We start from the raw sequence: 23,558 nt of genomic DNA on the forward strand, positions 1-23,558 counted from the left end.
GCATCTCTGAAATGTGGAGCTGCTCTGCCGGGTGGCGTGGCTGCGTGCTGTCTGGAGTTTGCTCTGCGTGATTGATTTCCTAATTGCCATTAGAAGCCATGGCGGTCTCCCTGGGTCAGCCGTCGACAAGCGCCGGGCAATTATCACTCGCTATCACACTTAGAAACTTTTCTGTTACGTCACGCCCTTGGTCTACTGTATTCGCTGCTCCCCATGTGGTTTCCTCTACATTTGGGAGCACCTTCGCTCAGTCCACAAGCATGATCGCAACTTTCCTGTTGCTTGCCATTTCAACTCAACATCTTTCTCTCATGCCCACATGTTTGTCAATGGCTTGTTGCAATGTTCCATTGTAGCCCTGCACAACTGGACAAACAGCACCTCGTCTTCTGATTAGGCACATTACAGCTTTCTGGACTCAATGTCGAGTTCAACAACTTTAGACTTTGAACTTTCTCCTCCACCTTGACGTCCTTTTTTTGTTTGTCCCAATGCTCACAAACCTATTGGTGACATTACTGATTACTAGTTATGTAATATTTATCAAGGATTTTCTGTTTTTATTTCGCATTGTACTTCAATTGCTCATGTGTTTTCTGATGTAGGACTTGAGGAACAGAATGGGGTTAATCAAGAAGGATGGTGATAATGTCAATGATCATGACACACACATAATAAAGTTATCATATCCACAGGCTAGTTGTGCAGAGTGGGTACTTGGCTAACACATATTAGAGGATGATTGTGAATGGAACATTGTGACAATTGAAAGATATTTAGGGAAAGCTACCATTAAGCTTAAATACTGGTTCCATTTTCAGGATGGTGGCCAAAAGGTGAGTTTCATTGACCAACAGAACGTGGTGAAAGAGCAAAGAGAAAGAAAGTATAGTGCAAATACTAATAGTGCATCCAGGAGTAAATTTCACATCAAAAATAATAATGTTCAAGACAAAGAGCTTGCCCTGTTGCAAGAGAGACATCTTGCAGTAGTAGTCCCAGCAGACAGAAAGGTGGAAGTAGAAGCCACAGCTTGAATAGATTACACAATGTAACAGTTTTATAACAAAACAGAAGCAGAATTTCTTACAACCATTTTACATTAAAAATGACAAAGGAATTGCAACGCTTGGCTAGACTAGACCAGTTTCCATGTATTGGAGTTAAGAAGCACAACAAAACACCCTTGAGTAAAGAATGTTTTAAGTGAAAATAAAACATTTTTTTTAAAACTTTGATTACCAAGCAGCTAAAATTCCTATCCACAGGTGACCTAACTTCATGAAGTTAGTCATTTTAGCTATACTTACATGCTAATCTACCTGATGGGTATCCTAATACAGCTGATTCATTCATAGTTCTGATCGATGAAAATGGGGAAATATTGTCCATTAGTTTGAGGAGCTAAGAAAAAAGAAAGGGTTGCCAAATGTTCTTTGGCTGTCGGAACATTGTCTCTTGTAGAGGCAATGGAAATGAACATTTATTTGTTAAAATATTTTAAGGAAGGTTTCTGCTACAATGGCCATACTGAAGATAATATGGCCATTGAATATTATTAAGATGTTATGGAACAATTAACTTTCTATGAAAAGTGTGAGTAAGGAACATTTCTGGACTAACCCTGTAGGCTTAAAATAAATGATGGAGAGAAAGGACATCTCTATGATAAAATAGGTGATGCAAGTCATCAACTCTCAAGAATATATTTTTAGTAAAACAAAGAAACTGCCTGGGGTCCAAGAAGAGGGGTGACTCACAATGAAATGCTTTGTACAGAATATGGCGATCTTTGACTTCATTTATTTTGAAACTCTGGTTGTATATGTAAACGCTTTAAAAAGGGAATGAATCATACATTAATTGTATTTAATGTTATGCAAGTAAGGGCATTAATGAGGTATGGATATTCATTCACTTGTGCGCCTACAGAATGGAACAGTCTAAAATTGTGGCTTTGGGGCGTGGAGGTGCAAGTTTGTAATGTATACTTCTGTAAATAAATGTTTATAAACCTGTGTAAAGATTGGCTCGAATTCTATTCTTCACCATCTGGCTTTCTGGGCTAAAACTGCCACTGGACAGCTATTAGGTAAATTGTTGTATGGTAATTGATGTACTTATCTCCCTAGTCAAGGTGGGCCAATGTCACCAGTAGTATAGTGACTGCTTCCGACCAGCTCCTGCAACATATATCGAGGTTCAAGCCCAGGAACATCTAACCTGAAAGGCACGAGCAAGTGCGGTTACAAACTAAGGCACTCAGCTGACCACTACTTTATGAGAGGAAGGAATTTTCTTCCGACATTTAAGAAAATGTAACACAAGTTTTAATTAGGCTTATACCTTAAATACTTTCTTAATCTGTTATTTAGTTTTTAGTTTTTACCAATCCATATTTTAGAAATTATTAAATATTCACTGCTGGTTTTCTGTGCAGCAAAATAAACTGGCTTGTTCCATATTAGAAACATTAAAGGAAGATTAATTGACATATCTCACTGACTAGACTAGGAGTTATTTGGGCCGTTCCCAATTCCTTTCTCATCCTCCTGCTTATCTCCATATTTGTTTTTCTCTTGGCAAAAGGGGAGGTGGAGCAAGCTTTCTGAATATCAGCAGAAGCACAATTTCAGCAGAGACATGCTTGCCAGACAAATAAGACATTCAATGTTAATACCTCTGTACTTGCAGTGCGCAATCATTTCATTCCCCTACTTCAAATTTAAAATAGAACCATAGAACCAAATATTATCTGGGTTTTCAACTCATTTAACTACAAGCTGACAAACCTTGATACGGCATTGATTCTACAAATAAGGCTGGCCTAAATATATGCAATTGCTTTATTACCAAACAGCTTCAATAAAAAAAATGCCAAATGGTTGAAAATAGGTTGTTACCTTAAGTATTATTGCACAGAGTTGGCAACAATTCCCCCTTTTGATGATTTCTTAGTTCCTACCCAGAGATATTGGGACAAGAAAATAAAAAGGCAATGTAGTTTTAAGACCATCATGTAGCGTGACAATGTTATATAGTAATGTATCCTTGTAACATATCCACTGGGTGCAATTTCCCATTGATATGAGTCAGGAGCTGCAATACAGCTGACAGCTACTTAATTTTCCATTTTCTAGTTGTGAAAAGTGGCATACTACTATTTCTTGATCTCCCCAACTCCGAGAAACTATTGTGATAATTCAAGAAATGGGGACAATAGGCAGAATTATATGTCACAGAACCATTTCCCATTTTTTGTTTTAGTTTGTACAAACACTGGCTAAGAAAAGGCAGGCAGAATTACATTTAATCTACAACATTAAAAGATGGATTTCTTTGCCAAGATTTCCTCTTTTCAGTGATACCAACTCCCATGTTATGAATTCCAATTGTGAGGACGGCACGCTGGTGCAGTGGTTAGCACTACTGCCTCACGGCGCTGAGGACTCGGGTTCAATCCCGGCCCCAGGTCATTGTCCGTGTGGAGTTTGCAAATTCTCTGTGTCTGTGAGGGTCTCACCCCCACAACCTAAAGATGTGCAGGGTAAGTGGATTGGCCATGCTAAATTGCCCCTTAATTGGGAAACAAAATGTAATTGAAAATAAAAATGAATTCCAATTGTGCATTGCCCAGAACAATATTATGTTACCCTCATGAATGACCAAATAAATTAGTCACCACAGCATGCACACCATTTCCTGAATAGTAATATATTTAGTGTTCCTACGCATGGATAAATTAATTTTTGTCTGTATTAGGCACTGTTATCTACTATCATTCTCAAAAAGGAAATATTGCAAAGCAGGAAGTAGCAGGGCTGACTTCGTTTTGGATTATGCACGAGAATGTATAACTTAGAATTGATGACAAGAGACTTTGGCTGAAAAAAAACCTTTTCTACAAAAATTACTTACTTTCTTAATATGAAAACAGTGCACTGCTTGTTTTAAAATTATTTTGAAGAAAATCCACCACCTGAGATTGATTGATTTTTATTGTCACATGTAATGAAGTACAGTGAAAAGAATTTTTCTGCGGCCAAGGGAACGTACACAGTACATACATAGTAGACAAAAGAATAATCGATAGAGTACATTGAAAGTGGTGCATCAACAAATAGTGATTGGTTACAGTGCAGAACAAGGCCAAACAACAGCATCATAGGGCATTGTGAATAGTGTTCTGACAGGGATCAGTCCAAGGAAGAGTCATTGAGGAGTCTAGTAGCTGTGGGGCAGGAGCTGTTCCTATTTCTGGATGTGTGAGTTTCAGACTTCTGTATCTTCTGCCTGATGGAAGTGTCTGGAAGAGGGGAAAGCCTGGGTGTGAGGAGTCTCTGGCAATACTGTCTGCCTTTCTGAGGCAGCGGGAGGTATATACAGAATCAATGGGAGGATGGTAAGCTTGTGTGATGTGTTGGGCTGAGTTCACCACACTGTAGTTTCTTGCAATCTTGGGCCGAGCAGTTGGCATACCAAGCTGTAATGCAGCTGGATAAGATGCTCTCTATGGCACATCTGTAGAGGTTTGAGAGAGTCGATGCAGACATGCAGAATTTCTTTAGCTTCCGTAGGAAGTAGAGACGCTGTTGAGCTTTCTTGACTGTTACATCAACGTGAGTGGACCAGGACAGGCTTTTGGTGATGGTGACCCCCCAGGAACTTAAAGCTATTGACCATCTCTACGTCGAAGCGGGGGTGTCTTGCTACACTTCCTGAAGTGAGGTTGTTTTCGGTACACCATGCAATCAAGTGATCTATCTCCCTTCTGTAGCCTGATTCATCGTTGTTTGAGATACAACCCGCCACAGTCGTATCATCTGCAAACTTATAGATTGAATTGGAAATGAATCGCGCTACACAGTCGTGTGTGTATAGGAAATATAGTAGAGAAATTAGCACACATCCTTGCGAGGCCCCAGTGTTGAGGACTGTTGTGGAGGAGGTGTTGTTACCTACCCTGACAGATTGCTGTCTGTAGCTGAGGAAGTCAAGGATCCAGCTGCACAGGGACGGGTCAAGTCCAAGGTAGCAGAGTTTGGTTATTAGGCTTGTTGGGAAAATGGTATTGAAGGCGGCGCTGTAGTTTATGAACAGCAGTCTGACATAGGTGTCCTTGTTGTCGAGATGTTCGAGAGTTGATTGTAGAACCAGAGAGATAGCATCTGCTGTGGATCGGTTGCGACGGTACGTGAACTGCAATTGATCGCGACCATCTGGGAGTCTGGCATTGATCCACCTCATGACTAGCCGCTCGAAGCATTTCATGATAACAGAAGTCAGGGCCACCGGTTGGTAGTCGTTGAGGCATGGTACCTTCTTCGTCTTCTTTGGTACTGGTATTATGGTGGTCTTCTTGAAGCAGGTAGGGGCCTCAGAACGGAGAAGTGAGGTGTTGAAGATATCTGCACATACACTCACTAGCTGGTCAGATTACATAACAACCCAGAAATAAGTATTGGCAACAAACACGTCCCATATCCATTTGGCTCGTATTTAAGCAGAAAACGTATTTAAATGGTGCTTTTAATGTGATAAAATGTCTGGCACATCACAGGTGAGTTATAGAGTAAAAATTGACATTAAGCTGTGCAAGGAAATATTAGAGCAGATGAACAAAGTTTTGACCAAAGAGGTAGATTTTAAGGAGCATCTTATATATGAGTAATGCAAGTTGGGGAGATTTCATTAGGGAATTCAAGAGCTTAGGCTCATGATAACTGAAGACACAGCCACCGATGACGATGGAGCGATTACAATCAATAATGGTCAAGCAGCCAGAATTAGAGTGAGATATCTCAGAGGGTTATAGAGATACAGGCGAGACCATGGCAGGATTTGTAAATAAGTACAAGAATTTTTAAATCAAGGTATTGCTTAACCAGGAGCTAATATTTAGTCCGTCTTTAGTACAGGTGTGGTGGATAAACACGGAGCAGGAAAGTTAGCACACAGGCAGCAAAATTGTTGGATGATCTCAGATTAATGGAATCTGGAATAAGGTATGTGGAAGACCAGCCAGCAGTGCAATAGAAATATAAACATAAATTGGTAAATGAATTTGTTTAACACCAGGAGAGAGAAATATTATTCAAACACATTAACTTGTAAAAAATAACAATAATTTCTAGCCTAATATATTTCCTCAAGCCGTATCAATGCAACAGTCAGTACTCAACCACCAGCAAAGCAGGAGAGTATACAATGTGTTAATTTTAATCAATATTCTTTATTTTACACCAGAAACTAAAGGTCACAAAAAAAATAGTTGTCCAGCAAGGGAAATGACGTTCACCAAGAAGCTTCTAAAAGGAGCCCTAACTGATAACATTTCTAAAGGAAGTGGAGGAACCTTCTGGGCAAAACCAACATAAGCGTCATTCAGTTTAGTTACTCTGCATGAAGTACAATAAAGAGTTTACTCTGACATATGAACCAGGATCTGCAGATACCCAGGTAGTTGTTTAAAAAGAGTCCATCCACAGGAGGTTTTTGTATCTGCCAAGTTGATGACTACAGTCTGATCTTTATCACTCCCCATGCCATTTTTATCTCGAGAGAATTCTACATTTAGCAATGACAAGTTTACAAAAAGTCACAACAGCTCACCTGCACACAATACACAATGCAGTTCAGTGTAAAATGGAAATGAATAAAGTCTCCAAAGACAGTGGACTAAGGAAACCAGTTCAGAAAATAAAACAAGTCATTCAAAGGTTTCTGAAATTAGGAAGAAATGAATTTCAGTGAGATGAGACTTACTGAGCTTTTGAAATCCCATCGCAATTTTTTGAGTAAACTTCAGCTAGGATCAGCAAAGGTGTACCAATTGTAATAACTGAGATTGTTCTATTAAGAAATAGGGACTTAAGAATATATTTGTACTGAAAAGATTTTTTTTAATCATAGAATTTACAGTGCAGAAGGAGGCCATTCGGCCCATCGATTAATGTTTCAAAGCTACTCGCTCAGGTCGAACCAAATGACGCAAAACTTTGACCAGTTGTTTGAAGGCCAGATGAGGATCAAATTGCACATTATATCCACCAAGGCCGCTTACCTCCATCCCCCACAATATTTCTTGCCACTGTTGCTTCCCCATCCTTATTGCTGCTGAAATACATATTTATGCTTTGATCATCTCTAGACTCCATAGTCGCTCTCTCCGCCATGCTGAAAGGGAAGAAGGCCAAGGGGAAGAAGGTGGCCCCGGCCCCTTCCGTTGTCAGGATGCATGAGGTGAAAAAGGTGGTCAACCCTCTGTTTGAGAAGAGACCGAAAAACTTTGGGATCGGTCAGGATATCCAGCCCAAGAGGGACCTGACTCGATTTGTGAAATGGCCACGGTATGTCAGGCTTCAACGTCAGAGGACCATCTTGTACAAGAGTCTGAAAGTGCCTCCAGCAATTAACTAGTTCACCCAGGCCTTGGACAGGCAGACTGTGACCCAGCTCTTCAAACTGGCCCACAAGTACATACCCGAGACCAAATTGGAAAAGGCAGAGGCTTCTTGTCTGGGCCCAGCAAAAGGCAGCTGGGAAGGCTGATGCTCCGACAAAGAGGCCAGCAGTTCTCAGAGCAGGTGTGAACACTGTCACCACATTGGTGGAGATTAAGAAAGCTCAGCTGGTGAATGTCGCACATGATGTTGACCACATTGAGCTGGTCGTGTTCCTGCCTGCGCTCTGCCGGAAGATGGGAGTTCCTTATTGCATTGTCAAAGGCAAGGCCACGCTTGGGCGACTGGTGCACAGAAAGACTGCCACCTGCCTTGCCCTGGCCCAGATCAACCCTGAGGATAAGGGAGCGATGGGCCAAGTTGATTGAAGCTGTGCGACTAACTACAACGGGCGGTTTGATGAGATCCGTCGACATTGGGGCAGTGGAATTCTGGGCCCCATGTCTGTGGCTCAGATTGCCGAGCTGGAGAAGGCCAAAGCGAAGTTGCTGGCTACCAAACTGGGATAACTTCTTCCCCATCTGCTTGTTGTATATAAAAATAAGTAAAACTAGGCTCCCATAGTCAGGATTTGCATCTCATGAGAGTCAGGAAACTGGAAACCCACCAGCAAGGTCTCATTCGTCGATTACCCACCCCGATTGGTGACATAAAGAGGTTCCCGACCGTTCATTTAAACAAATGATGTAATTTATGTTCTTCGCCGCAGTATCATGTCCCCCGCATTGGGATCTCCCCATCATGTAATTGAGGTTCAAAACGGTTTTTAAAAACGTGAACCAGTGGAGGACATCCGCAAGGGCACACGGATAAGTATAGCCCCCCCAGGGGGAGGAGTATGCCTCGTCAGTGCCTCTGGGAAACTTCACTGTTGGGGTGGGGCCACGTTGCGTGTGTTCATGGGGGGGGGGCCTTCTTGTTTTTCTTTTAAATCTGAGATCGGCGTGCCCTGTAAAAAGGGCAAAAATCTCAGGATTCCCAACATTGCTGGCTTTTTCCAGGGTTTTTCCTGCCCCGTCAACCCAACAGCATGAGTTCTGCCTCCTTTTTGTTTTTCAGAGGGTGTTGCACAATGTGATGAGAAAAAACAGCTATGCAGCCAGCGAGCTGCATGCTGGTGTTCTTGCCTCAGCAAAAAGAGAACATTCTGCCCCATTTCTTCAAAGACCATAATACCAGCCTACCTTTCTCCACCTCTATTTTAAAAAAATATATTTTTATTAAGGCATTTATATTATAATTTTAACAATTTTAAAACATAACAAAATTAACACACACCCAATCAACAACGAAACCCAGCCAACGTGGCTCACATCAACGACTCCCTAATCCCAATTCCCCACTAACCTTCCCCCACCTTACCCAACCCTCCGCCATACCGTCCTTTTTTAAACCCCCCCTCCCCCCCCCCCTACTGCTGACAGCTTAATTTTTCCCAAAGAAGTCGATAAACGGCTGCCACGTCCAGGCAAACCCTAGCATCGGTCCCCTCAGGAGGATCTTAATCTTCTCCAGCCGGAAAAACCCAGCCATGTCAGTGACCCACACCCCGACTTTGGGGACTCCGAGTCCCTCCATGTCAATAAAATCTGTCTCCGGGCTCCCAGGGAGGCAAAGGCCAAGACATTGGCCTCTCTCGCCCCTAGACTCCGGGTCTTGTGACACACCAAAAATAGCTACCTCTGGACTCGGAACCATTCTTACCTTCAGTACCTCCAACATGGCGTCAGCAAATCCCTGCCAGAATCCCCTTAGCTTTGGACAAGCCCAACCCACACACCTGTCCTCCATCCCTTCAAAGGACCTGCTCATCAGGACAGTCATGTGTGCCCTGTGTACCACCTTAAATTGTATCAGGCTAAGCCTGGTACATGACGAGGACGCATTGATTCATCTCAGGGCATTCTTCCGTAGCCCAGCCTCCAGCTCCCCACCCAGCTCTTCCTCCCATTTCCGATTCACCTCCCGTATCGGGGTTCCCTCCCATTCATCAGCTCCTTATCTCCTCCACCTCTATTTTAATTTGTTTAATAGCCAGCTGTCCATATCATATCCTATCTGCCCAACCTCATTACCCAAATTGGTTTGCTATCCCCTGGTACTATTGGCTTGCTAAATTGAAAACCTCAACCTTTGGGAGAGTGCTCTGACCTTGCAGGTATATTTAACTGCTCCCTACAAGCCAGGATTCTTAAACTATCCAACCAGACAAGGATAAAATCACATTAACATAGTGCTGTTTGGCTCGCATGTGAAATTAGTTACCAATCTTTTCTCCAGTGTCTCCAAGCAAACTTCTAAATGCAATTTATCAGCAACAGAGTAACCAACAGAACTGTGTACATCTTCATAGTGGACAAGGACTGACAAAAAGGCAAACATTTAAAAAAAATCTATTTTAACAACTTAACAATGAACTCAAATGCCACAAGCAGGAAAGGATTACATGGATGTTAAAAATGAGAAACATAATTAGCAGTGGAATGGCACACAGCAAGTGTGTGTTTTCAAAACTGGAAGTCTTTTGAGAGAAAAAAAAACAAATTCAGATGCAACAAATGCTCTATTTACTTCCTCAAAAGTGCAAAGTGATTATGTTCCTCATGGATTGAAATCTCAGCAATGTTATGGTTTTATCTTAATTAATGTCAAAATAGACTTTATTTTGTTTGCGCTCCAGCACTACTATGTACCTGGAATACTTTAGTGACAGTTAGTTTCACATTACTTTCCATACAGTCAATTGACAAACATTAGAACAAGAGGAAAGCAAAAACCAAACAGCATGCCTAAAATTATGCTCCCATTGAAATTTAAAATTGCTAATGCTCAGTTTAAAATAATTAAGCTAATCGATACAGAAAACCTATATAAAGTTCAAATATTCTGCCTAATGCTCCTCATTAAATTACTTCCAAGATAAAAAAATAGTGACGAACTTCCTGCATCAGTGATGACCACTAACTGCTGTCATAGTGAGCTCAATTAGGAACTAAAAGAATGAACATTTAAAAATTGATACTCGTCATTGAGTGCTATAAAGGCTCACTACAAATTCTATCACTCATTATTTAGTCACCCCTTATGGGAATTTTGAACTATGTCTAATGCCAGTAATGAAGACATCTTCAGCAAACTAAACATCAAAAGGGATAGTTGAGACTGCAAGAATCTTTAGCTCCTTTTCGGATTTTGCAGGGAGTTGCCTTTGCAAAATCATACATTTGTCTTAACTTATTCTCGGATACCGCTTATCTGCAAAGTTATATTTAGAATGATCCGTCCTTTTAGTTTATTAAAGAAATAGGTAAGTCATCTTGTTTCTCCATGTTGTGTTGTAACCACTCTTTTAAACATTGTTAAGTCTAACAAATGACACCGAGTGGTTGCCATATTTCATTCTTCGTAACTAGTTTTTCCCTGGTGAAATGTCTGGATTGAATCCTCATTATATTGCATTTTTCGAAAAAGGTTCCATTTTATGTTTCCGCTTAAGTATGGCTCACACACAAAGCATATCAGAGTGTGTGGCCAATTGCTGAATTCAACTATTTTGTGTGAAAACCAAATAAACAAAGTTGAAAGAACTGAGGGACAAAGTAAAAAGGAAACCCCTTAAATGGATGCAGCCTGAAACAAAAGCAAATCCCGAACTAAACTTACAACATCAAACTAAAATGTGATTAAAAGGGCAAGTAAGGCGCCACAATCCCTGCGGTGCCCAGAGGGCATGGAAGGCCTTGACGGTGCCAACGGATACCACATACTCCTTCTCCAGGGAAACCTGGCTGCCAATGTAGCCGGGGTAGAGGGACAAACGGGTCGGATGACCCATTCTGTCAGCCGCTGCCTGGACCTGTAGATGGTGAGTGGAATTCGTCAAACACCATCACCTGAAGAGAATCTGTTTATAATTCACATCATCAACGAAAGCAGGATATAATTCTACCTCATACCCACTCCCTGAGAGCGGTTCACTTTACCAACACATCCATTGCTGAATTTAACGCTCAAGGACTGTATCACAGATCTAAAAGCTCGTTATGACGGAGGATTGAATGTTGTCACAATTAGCCACTAAGATCAAATGAAAGGCATATGAGAACTGAATACTGGTAGAACTCAATAAATCATTAGAAGAGTAAATTGAGGTCTAATTCAATCGAGCTAATTGTCTCAACAATCTACTTTCCAGCAGTAGCAGCAAAGTGCAGTGTCTGTGCGGAGTCTGCACATCCTCCCCGTGTGTGCGTGGGTTTCCTCCGGGTGCTCCGGTTTCCTCCCACAGTCCAAAGATGTGCGGGTTAGGTGGATTGGCCATGCTAAATTGCCCGTAGTGTCCTAAAAAGTAAGGTAATTGGGGGGAGGGTTGTTGGGTTACGGGTATAGGGTGGATACGTGGGTTTGAGTAGGGTGATCATGGCTCGGCACAACATCGAGGGCCGAAGGGCCTGTTCTGTTCTATGTTCTATGTTCTATGATGGAAATCACAACAGTGCTATTAAGCAGCACCTGCACAGCAATAACTTGCTCACTGCTTCTCAACTTGAGTTTTACAAGTCTGCTCTGCTCCCGACTTAATTACAGTCTTGATCCAAACACGAACACAAGAGCTAAACTTAAGAGTTATGGGAAAGTGACTTGCCTTAACATCAAGGCAGCATTTGACCAAGTATGGCATCAAGAGCCCTAGTAAAATCGACCTCAATAGGAATCAGGAGGAAAACACCCCGTTAAATGGAGCACAAAGAAAGATGGTTACGGTTGTTGGAGGTCAATCGTCTCAGTCCCAGGACATAGTTGCAGGAATTCCTCACAGGTATTGTTCAAGGCCGAGCCATCTTCAGCTAATTCACCATTGGCCTTCCTTTCCACATAAGGTCAGAAGTAAGGATGCTGATGATTGCGGTGTTCAATGCCATTCACAATTTTTCAGATACTGAAGCAGTTTTCATGTTTATATATCATAGAATCCCTACAGTAGGAGGCAATCCAGCCCATCAAGTCTGCACTGGCCCTTGGAAAGAGCACCCTGCTGAAGCCCACACTTCCAGCCTATCCATGCATGCAGCCAGACCTGGACAGCGTTTCAGCTTGGGTTGACAAATGGCAGGAAACATTCACACCAGCAAGTGCCAGGCAATGACCATTTCCATAAAGGAGAATCTAACCATCTTCCTTTGGTGTTCACTAGCACTGCCATTGCTAAGTCCCCCACTATCAACATCCTGGGGATTAACATTGACCAGGAACTTAACGAGCCTAGTCATATAAATACTGTGACTACACAAGCAGGTCAGAGACCTAGAAATCTGTACCAAACAAGTCGCCTTCTGAATCCCTGAACCCTGCCCATCAAATACAATGCACAAGCCAGGTGTATGATGGAATAGCTGCCACTTGCCTGCACGGGTACAGCACCAACAACACTCGAGAAGCTTCACACAATCCGGGACAAAATAGTCTGCTTCATCACCCCATCCATCACCTTAAACATTTGCTCCCTCAATGTTACAAAGCTATGCCCTTCATTCAACTGACTATAATTTTGCAAGTTGAAATGAGACAGAACTACTCAAAAATGCAAGACCACGTTCCAATGAAAGGTGAAAACAAAAAATCATCCACACAAGTGTGTGAATAGAGAGACATTTTCTATAATCCAGGGACCCATCAAAGCTCTACACTCTGAGGAAGAGACATTAAAATGCAATGTTCTGAATATTGAAATAATGCCTGACACAGATAGACGCACGCAAAACCCCTTGGAAATAAACAATGGGTGAAGTATTTCAGGCTGAGACTGCCAGCCACTGCAGAGAAATTGCAAGTACATTTTCAGCAGAAGAAACAGACAGAAAAGCATAGCTCTCTCCCTCTCTCTCTTTCCAAGCAAGCATATTATTCTGTACCAAAGCCAACGTTACTAGATATCAACTAGTAACCCAAGATCTCATAATAATTGCAACATCTTCTACTTCTGACCGAAACTAGCTAATCCAAATCAGCCACCAGATTTAAAAATCTATGCCACAAGATCAAAGGACACTTCACTGTATGTTCTTTTAACTTTTTTTCGGACTCTAACCTCCCTTAGTTCTGATACCTGTATGTGAAGCATCAGGCTTTCATATTTGTTCCCTCAGGTTTAGTGGTCAACATATTTGCTCTTTCTTTGACTCAATACAAGTGTTAGATTGGCTCCTTCTTGGCTCACAGCTCAAATAGTTAAATACATTTAGATTTGGAAAAGACATATTCTCATGAAAAGGAAATTTAAACCTTTGTTGTGACGAACCAAGGAGGTGGAATAGAGGGGAGCCAGTTCGCCCCTTCTCACCTAGTTAGAACACTCCACAACTGGTGAACAGTGGAAGTGTGCACCATATACAAGATGCACAGCAGCCATCAGCCAAATCTCCTTCCATAACATCTTTCAAACCTGCGACCTCTACTATTTAGAAGGATAAGAAACGCATGGAACACCACCACCTGCAAGTTCCCCTCCAAGCCACACAAGATGGTAACTTGCAACTATAATGCCAGCCCTTTATTGTCTTTGGGTCAAAATCCTGAAACTGTCTTACTAACAGCACTGTAGGTGGACCTACGCGAGGTGGACTGCAAAATTCAACGGGGCTCACCACCATCGTCTCCAAGGACAATTAGGAATGAGCAACAAATGTTGCTCCTGCCAGTGATGCTCACGTCCCATGAAAGAATAAAGTTACACATAAATCAGGTTGGTTTCATTCGGTCACCACCAATCCTGGATTTGTCCCATTTTTGTTTCTGCAAAACAAAAAGGGGGATAGTACCACAGTGTGTAGCACTGTTGCTTCACAGTGACAGGGACTCAAGTTCGATTCCCAGCTTGGGTCACTGTCTGTGCAGAGTCTGCACATTCTCCCAGTGTCTGCATGGGTTCCCTCCGGGTGCTCCGGTTTCCTCCGAAAACGTCCCTAAAGACGTGTTGTTAGATTACATTCTGAATTCTCCCTCGCCGAAGTGTGGCGACTAGGGGATTTTCACAGTACCTTCATTAAAGTGTTAATGTAGGCCTGCTTGTGACTCTAATCAAGACTATTAAATGGCTTTCTGGTTTCAGAGAATAAGTTACTGGTGATTTTATGTGTTTGCATGATTTAGAACCAAATAATTTATATATAATAAATAAGCTGTGAGAGAACAGCTTTTACATTTTTTTAATTACCTCTTTCTGGAGCATGCCTTATGTGAATCTTTACTTTCCTCAAGAGTGGCTGCAGCTGCTTATTTGAGATAGAATCAGAGATAAGGAATACGTTCTTGGTACAAATCCATTACTCACTTTATTTGATCATTCCTGTCATTGCACGTGCAGGATTGTCAGGTGTTCAGAAATAAAACGAGTAGTGTGTTTGAAATATGGCTCCAAACACTCCCACTCCGTACAGGAGTCTACCGGAATGAACAATTGGTCTACTGCTACTGACAACTTGGGAGAAACAGACCTTGCATGGCTGTCAGTGCTTGGTATGTCATGGCTTGCAACCAAACCTCACTTTTTGAGCACTGTCCCCATTCCCCTCTCTTCAGAATACAGACTTCATTGTTGGTTGGGAGAATTAATACATTAGCACCTGGAAACTGAGTGCAAAGGGGAGGGGGGACACAGAGAAATTGGCAGTATGAGAGAGAAAAATGCAAACTGGGAAAGGGAAAAAGACAGAGGGAAAGAGAAACACAAATTGGAGGAAAGTAGACATGCTGGCCTGTGATGTGTACAGTTGCATTTGCCATGAGTCAGGTGGGTAGCTTTTGTGTTTATCTCTACAGACTCAATCTCATTTCCTTGAAGCTGATGTTTTTGTTGAATCAGTCTATTAACTTATTGTATCTTACGGAGTCAATACTGTAGAAACATCCAACCTTCGCAGTGGTGATCACAGTGGGCGCTCTGGTTTCCTCCCACAAGTCCCAAAAACATGCTGTTAGGTAATTTGGACATTCTGAATTCTCCCTCAGTGTACCCGAACAGACGCCAGAATGTGGCGATGAGGGGATTTTGACAGTAACTTCATTGCAGTGTTAATGTAAGCCTACTTGTGACAGTAATGAAGATTATTGTTATTTAAACATTACTCGTTAAATCATTTCATTCTTCTGTATTCTTTGATTAATCATAGAATATGATTAATAAAATAGGAGGTCATTCGGCCCATCGAGACTGCACCAACTCTCTGGAAGTGTACTCCGCCCAAGCTCAGTCCCCTGCCCTATCCCACTAATCCCTTAACCTAAACTAGACATCTTTTTTGGACACTAAGGGACAATTGATCATGGATTATTTTTGATCCCACTAGAAAGCGAAAAGTACAAGATGTTACACAAAATTAGGCCACTCAGCTAAGGCTAATCCAATAACATTTGCCAATAGTGGGCACATAGCATGTGGACAAATGCCATATGATCAATATCAGATGATCAAATATCCAGAAATACCTGAAATTTAGTTCAGATTTTAAAAATTATACTGTTATGATCCACAGTCTGTGCAGAGTCTGCACATTCTCCCCCTGTCTGCGAGGGTTTCCTCCAGTTTCCTCCCACAAATCCCGAAAATCGTGCTTGTTAGGGGAATTGGACATTCTGAATTCTCCCTCAGTGTACTCGGACAGGTGCTGGGGTGTGGCAACGCGGGGATTTTCACAGTAACTTCATTGCAGTGTTAATGTAAGCCTACTTGTGACACTAATAAAGATGATTATGATAAAAGTATAAGTCTTTTTGAAACTTATTTTAATTAATTTAATAAATTCTGTGAAACTTGTGACAATACACTTGTATCCAGTTATTTATAGGTCATCAGAACCCTTTTAGATCAGCTCTCCCAACTCAATCTCACAGTTAGGTTAAAGATCTTACAAAGACATCTTCATATAACCCCTGTCCATTAGAAAACAAACCTCATGCTTTTCTCTGCTTTTGGATATTGCAATGTTATCAAAATCATCAATAAATAAATTATGCCCTGCCCTTGTCCCATTGTGCTTTCAATATAATTGTCTACGACCTATAATCAGATTATTTGGGGGCTATGTCTGCTTTTTCACCGAAAGATGTTGCCCAACTTTATAGTCTTTGGGAGGCCAAGTAAGAAAAAAATCAGAAAGCTGTGGTTTGCTGATCCAGGCTCTCTTCCTGGGCCCGGAGTTTTGGTTTGGTTTAAATGAGTACGGTGACCATCTCTTAGAATTTAAGATTGCACCTAAAAAAACTGCAATTCAAGTTTCAGCCACAGTCAACTGTCTACATTGTTTGGTTTCTGTCTAGCTGTCACTCCAGCCCAAGCACCCAAGAGACAGTTGTGCTTATTATATCCAGAGCTCTCTTCCAACAGTTAGAAGATTATATTAGTAAGCAGAAATGGGAGAATCATCATTCCAATCACAGAAATTAAGATCAAGCAAGTTTAAAGGTACCCAAGGGTCTATCTCCGGAACATTTTATAAATCAAGCTTGACACCACACACTCAATATGATGACAAATCCAATCAGCGAGAAAGACTTGCCTCCAGGGAGTCTCACTTCAGTGTCAGGTGGGTCCTGACTTCAAATTTATATTACATTTAACATCTGTGTCAAACAGGCAAAAATGCTGAACTTAGAAAATAAGCACGAGAAGGTCCAATTTATAATGGGCATGGATCATAACACAGAACCGGATTGTTAGGAAACCATCAAGGGATTTATATTTGTATTGGTAAACATTAGAAATAAGGTATAGTTTTAAGTGAGATGTATTTAATGTTTCTGTGGAAGGAAAGGTAAAACCTAAGGTCAGATTCATGCTGGGCAAAAGTTTGCATGTATGGGGGGTTTGCTCAATTCAAACTGTACTCCTATTGTGCTTCGAGAGTTAGAGCATGAAAAGAAAATATGAGGTTGGAGAAGCATGGAGTCATTGCTTAGCAACCAGGCAACCTTTGACAGTAGAAAAGCTTTTTATTCATAGTTTAACTGTAAGCCAGGACAGTTGACAGTGCAACAAGGAGTGAGCACCTCGCAACTCTGCCAGGGGAAGAATGATGGGACAGGACAAGGGAGCTGCAGAGAGGCAGACTTCCCAAAGAGCCAGACGCCATCCAGATAACCAGGATATTGGGAGAGAGAGAGAATACCTTAGGAAGACTGAACTTAAGAGAACAGAGACCAAGGTATTGTTCAGGAAAATTTAAAGCAAAGGTAAAAGAAAGTGTTCTGTGTTAGAGAGACAGTTGCAGTAACCAGAATTAAAGTGGGAAAGCAGGCTTAAGAGGCTTACGGTTTTATGCCATCTAAATTGAGTCTGGGAATTTATAGGTAAAGTAATTGTGAACAGTTTGTACAACAGTCAAGACAAATAAATCCTCACGGGAAATGTAAAACAGGGGATGCTTAATTCTTTGTTAAAAGTGGAATCTTTGTTTAAAAGAGTTAATTGTAAAGCATGGACTGGAATTTTGGAAAGAAAACCACCGATAGAAAGAATTGTTGAAAAATAAGATTTTCATTAGTTTTTTTCATGGGGGGGGGGGGGGGGGGGGGGGAAGAGTGGAGTTTGGAAACTCTCATGTGACGCTCATCTGAGGGCACATCAACAGACATTCACTTGAGTTCAAATTGGAGAGTATATCTGACCACAGACAGTCTGTGCACCTAAAGGGACTGTGTAACTGAGACTCATAACATTAGAGATATTTTGTAATGCGTGTTGACCTTAAAATCTATGTGTATTTGTGAAGCTAAAGGAGGAGTAAAGAGGTATATCATAATGCATGTTTAGTAATTTTCTTTTCTGTTGTTGAAACTACTTAGTGGTCCTGTGACTCCATGTTTTCTTTCAAAATAAGTTACAGTCTATAGAGCCAGGGTTCCATTTTGGGATCTTCCCATCCAGTTATATCAACTGGCATCATAACAACAGTTTATCACCAAATTAGCAGTCTCGTCTGGATGTGCCATAATGGTGATGTGTGGAAAGTGTTCCCATGAGACCAGAATATACTGTAAATACAACGCGTCAAATGATGCTCCCTGTTATTTATGTGCACATTAAACGGAAACATTAGGTGACACATATGTAAAAAGAAATGGAAATTGCTACACTCGATGTGCCATTCCTGTAAACTGCACACAAATGGTACTCTCTGGATCCCCATTCAAATGCATTGAAGAGTGTGAAGTTACTGAACTGGAATGGTAGATTATGGACTAAATTCACTACAGAAAGTAGGGTTTATCCATTTCAATGTATGCACCCTTTGTAATCGTCTGAAAAGTATTTAATACTGTCAAAGTCCAGTCCTGAACAAATACCAGTCCAAAGATGTGCGGGTTAGGTGGATTGGCCATGCTAAATTGCCCGTAGTGTCCTTATAAAAGTAAGGTTAAGGGAGGGGTTGTTGGGTTACGGGTATAGGGTGGATACGTGGGTTTGAGTAGGGTGATCATGGCTCGGCACAACATTGAGGGCCGAAGGGCCTGTTCTGTGCTGTACTGTTCTATGTTCTATGTTCTATGTTCTAAACAACCTCCCTGGCACCAAAACATTTTTTTTTAACAAGCCACATTCCTCCAGTTTTTAATTGGTGTTGGAAGATTCTTTCTGCGTTATTAAACAATTTATTTATAACTCTTTTTTCTCAGTCTCTTTCTCTCTCTATTTCCTTTCTGGAACCCTTCAGCCCGCCAAACAATCTGGTCTGGAAGAAGGCAATGATTGTCCAGTCTTTTCTGTTTTTTTAAATTTGCTTTACATTATTATAATTGTTAGCCAATGTCAGGCAAAATATTAAAAATTGTATTGTCACATCATTCATAATTATTGGTATTCTTGAAATAATACAACGTCTATCTTATTGTCAGAGACGGGTATTATTGCTGGTTACAGATATAAAAATGTATCTCGCTTTTCTTTGTTTACAGAATGTGAACATCACTGGTTTAACCAGCATTTACTGCCCATCCCAAAGTGCCTTGAACGGAGTAGCTCGCTAGGCCACTTCAGAGGGCAATTAGGAGTCAATATTGCTGTGGGTCTGGAGTAATACAAGTTCATAAAATATAGGAGCAGAATTAGGCCATTTGACCCATCGGGTCTGCTCCGCCATTCGATCATGAGCTCATCTTGGCCTTAATTCCACCGTCCTGCCTGCTCTCCATAACCCTGGAACCCATTACCAATAAAAAGTGTAGGCCAGACCAGGTAAGAATGGCAGATTTAATTCCTAAAGGACATTAGGTAAACCAGTGCAACAATTGACAATGGTTCCACGGTCATAATTAGACTTTTAATTCCAGACCAACATTCTTTCTCTTTTGGGACCGGCCTCTGCCCCTACCAACTGCAGCACATCAACCAGCGAAGTTCAAGGACCCGCGATCGCTACGTACCCGACGACTTCCAGCCGCCACACGTGGGAATTCAGACAAAGGTCTTGTCTAACCTACACAGAGCCGGTCACTTGAAAGTTAAGTAAAGGTCATTAAAGCTGTTAGGTATAGTTTATAGTGTAGCCGCGTCTTGATTATTACGCATAGAACCAAGCCTGTGTTTAATAATAAACAATAATTGAACTAATATTCAAAGAAGAGAAAATAATTTTCCCAGAGTCTCAGTCAATATTCATCCTGAATTATGCCATCAAAAACAGAAGTAACAACTTATCTACTTTGATGCCTTTGGGAATTTGCATGACAGCAATGCAAGTTCTTTCTTCCTACCCAACCAAAGTGTCACTTGATCATAAAATGGAATGTGGCCATCTAAAATGGCCCCCCGTAAAGGATATTGGGAATTGTGGTCAGGTTGGGACACAGACGATACACAGCCCCTGTGTATTGTGCAGAGGAAACCAGACCTACACCGAAACTTGCACCGGCTAAAGGTCAATCACCGATTTCCCCAGGACAATGGGATACAAATTGAAACACAGCAGCAGTAACAGACTCGGGGGTGCCTATTTACCTTATTTTGGAGTGCCTACATGCCTTGGACAATAACAACTAGGGCCCGCCCAGCTATCAAGGGTACCCACCCCTAATAGGCCAGAGTTGATGACGACTTCCAGCCGCCACATGTGGGAATTCAGACAAATGTCTAACCTGCACAGAGCCGGTCACTTGAAAGTTAAGTAAAGGTAATTAAAGCTGTTAGGTATAGTTTATAGTGTAGCCGCGTGTAGATTATTATGCATAGAACCACGCCTGTGTTTAATAATAAACAATAATTGAACTAATATACTGGTTGTGTGGTCATTTGTCCAATACAAGGAACATACGTGCGTCTTGTGGTTATTATTAATAAAGATAAAAGAGCAACAAAGTATACAGTGTTCGTATTCGATAGAGCCGGTATGGGGTCATTAATTGAATATTAGACAAGAAATACTTCAATTTTAAATGGCTTCAGTACCTCAACGTAAAAAAATTATAAAACAAAATGTGTAAAACGTATTTTGTGAAAATAAGAATCACAATCACAGACAAAGAGCAGTTCCATTACACACAGCAGTCTTGCCCCTTTCATACAATAAGATACAATATACAACCAAAAACAATTTCTCAGAGCAACGAGCTGTATGAATAATTTAAGGATAACTTTCACAATAAATAATTTACATGGCTTATTTCATAGAATTTTCTCAAAGAAAAACCAGTTTACAGAAAGCTACTGATAATGCCAGGGAAGTACAAAAGGAAAAGATGAAACATTTGAAACAGAATCAAATGTGTTATTCAAATTAGATTTGTTCACACAGGCTGGAGTGCAAAACCTCCTACCAAACTCACCAGTTATGTTTGCAGTGAATATTAATATCTCTACACTACAGCAATGAACACAAGAGATTGCAGAGGATTGCTAATTCAGAATAAAGTACACAAAGTGTACAATTCTGAAATGTGTTCTCAACCTTGTTACAGCGTTTAGCATATCAAGAACTCTAGCTTCATAGTAATTTGCAAATGCTGGTACTTGGCACAGATATAGTTACATTTACACAAATTACAACTCACTCATGACCAAATCACTTGCTTTTGTTTCAGTTCACTCATTGCTGACTATTATATCTATAGGAACGCCAAGTACAAAACAACTGCTTGGGAAGTCTCAAAACATTTCACAATCAATTTATTTATTTGAAACTCTTGTTCTGTAGGCAAACGCATCAGGCAATTTGTGCACAGCAAGTTCCCACAAACAAATTTAACCAATGACCAGTTATTCTGCTTTTTGTAATGTTGGTTGAGTTGGGAAAGAAGAAGGTTATACAGAAGACCATAAAAACATCTTGATATATCCACCTTTTAAAATAATTAATTACTATAATGAAGTGAAAATCGCTTGTCACAAGTAGGCTTCAAAATGAAGTTACTGTGAAAAGCGCTTAGTCACCACATTCCGGCGCCTGTTTGGGGAGGCTGGTACAGGAATTGAACCCGCGCTGCTGGCCTTGTTCTGCTTTACAAGCCAGCTGTTTAGCCCATTGTGCTAGACCAGCCCCTCTAAGTTATTAATATAGATTGTAGTAGCTAAGGCCTTCACTCATTTTAGCAGCATGCCACGTCACCACAGGCATATACATAGCAAAAGGGTGGTAAGGTAGGAGTGGAGCCATTTACGGACTTAAAAGAGAATTTATGCATGGAGACAGGGCATGCCTGAGATACTAAATTAATATTTTGCATCTGTTCTTACCACAAAGATTCTGCCCAAGTCATGGTGAAACGGGAGGCGGACACACTTGATGAGCTAAAGAAAATTGACAACAGGGAGGTTTTGGAAAATCTGGCAACACTAAGTTGATAATTCATCAAGACCAGATGAGATGCATCCAAGTAGATTAACGGGAAGTAAGAGTAGCACTGGCCATAATTTTCTTTGCTACACAAAAAGTTAATATGGAAGATAAAGGCTCATGCAGTCAAGGTAATGTGCTTTCCATTTGCATGGAGAGAGGATTGATTAAGGGAGAAAAAACAGCTAGCACAGATAAACAGGACATTTTCAAGTTGGCAGGGTGTGGTGACTCGTGGCATGCTGTAAAAATGAGAAGGCCTCAGCTACTACAATCTATATTAATAACTTAGATAGATTACTCTCGGTCTCTTCTTCAAAGTTTGCTCATAGTACAGAGTGAAGTGGGAATACAAACTGTGAGGGAGGCACAGAGACTGGAAAGGGAGATGTTGAATGGTGCTGGCAGGAGCACCAAACCGCTGTCTTCAACAAACTTAAGCAGGCACTCTGAACCCCACCTGTCCAGAGTACCCATACTCCCATCAGGGCAACACGGTAGCATGGTGGTTAGCATAAATGCTTCACAGCTCCAGGGTCCCAGGTTCGATTCCCGGCTGGGTCAATGTCTGTGCGGAGTCTGCACGTCCTCCCCGTGTGTGCATAGGTTTCCTCCGGGTGCTCCGGTTTCCTCCCACAGTCCAAAGATGTGCGGGTTAGGTGGATTGGCCATGCTAAATTGCCCGTAGTGTCCTAGAAAAAGGTAAGGTTAAGGGGGGGTTGTTGGGTTACGGGTATAGGGTGGATACGTGGGTTTGATTAGGGTGATCATGGCTCGGCACAACATCGAGGACCGAAGGGCCTGTTCTGTGCTGTACTGTTCTATGTTCTAGACACCTCCCAGCATGGACACGGCGCAGTCTGTAACTAGAATGGCAGGACAATAGCCTTTGCTTCAAGTACCCTCACTGATACGGAGACATATTATGACCAGAGGAGAAGGAACGCCTCAACCTACTTTTTGCCTGTCAGAAATTTAATGACTTTATATATGGTTGCCCTGTAAGTGTTGAAACTGATAGTGGGCCACTCATTCATTATTCTAAAAAATGCCTCTCCATGCTGTGTCTGCATGGCTGCAGTGCATGATGTTAAAGCTACAACCTTAGTTTAGTCTACACGTGTTAAGGAGCTATATATCTAGCTGATGCCCTTTCCAGAGCCTTCCCACCCTCTACAGGCCAGGCAGCTCGTGAGGAGAATATCGACACCTCACTGGGCTTGGCCTTCATTGGACTCCTGTGCTGAACTGGACTCTTGTGCTGTGGTACAGT

At 41.4% G+C, this 23,558-nt stretch overlaps 1 protein-coding gene and 1 pseudogene across 2 annotated transcripts in view; one reads left to right on the forward strand and one right to left on the reverse strand.

Moving 5' to 3' along the window:
- Positions 1 to 23,558, reverse strand: part of suclg2 (succinate-CoA ligase GDP-forming subunit beta) — a 473,504-nt gene that overhangs the window by 360,672 nt on the left and 89,274 nt on the right. The window lies entirely within an intron of this gene.
- Positions 7,167 to 8,006, forward strand: LOC119973092 (annotated as a pseudogene).

This window comes from Scyliorhinus canicula, chromosome 11 (genome assembly GCF_902713615.1).
Source record: "Scyliorhinus canicula chromosome 11, sScyCan1.1, whole genome shotgun sequence".
NCBI classification, from domain to species: domain Eukaryota; kingdom Metazoa; phylum Chordata; class Chondrichthyes; order Carcharhiniformes; family Scyliorhinidae; genus Scyliorhinus; species Scyliorhinus canicula.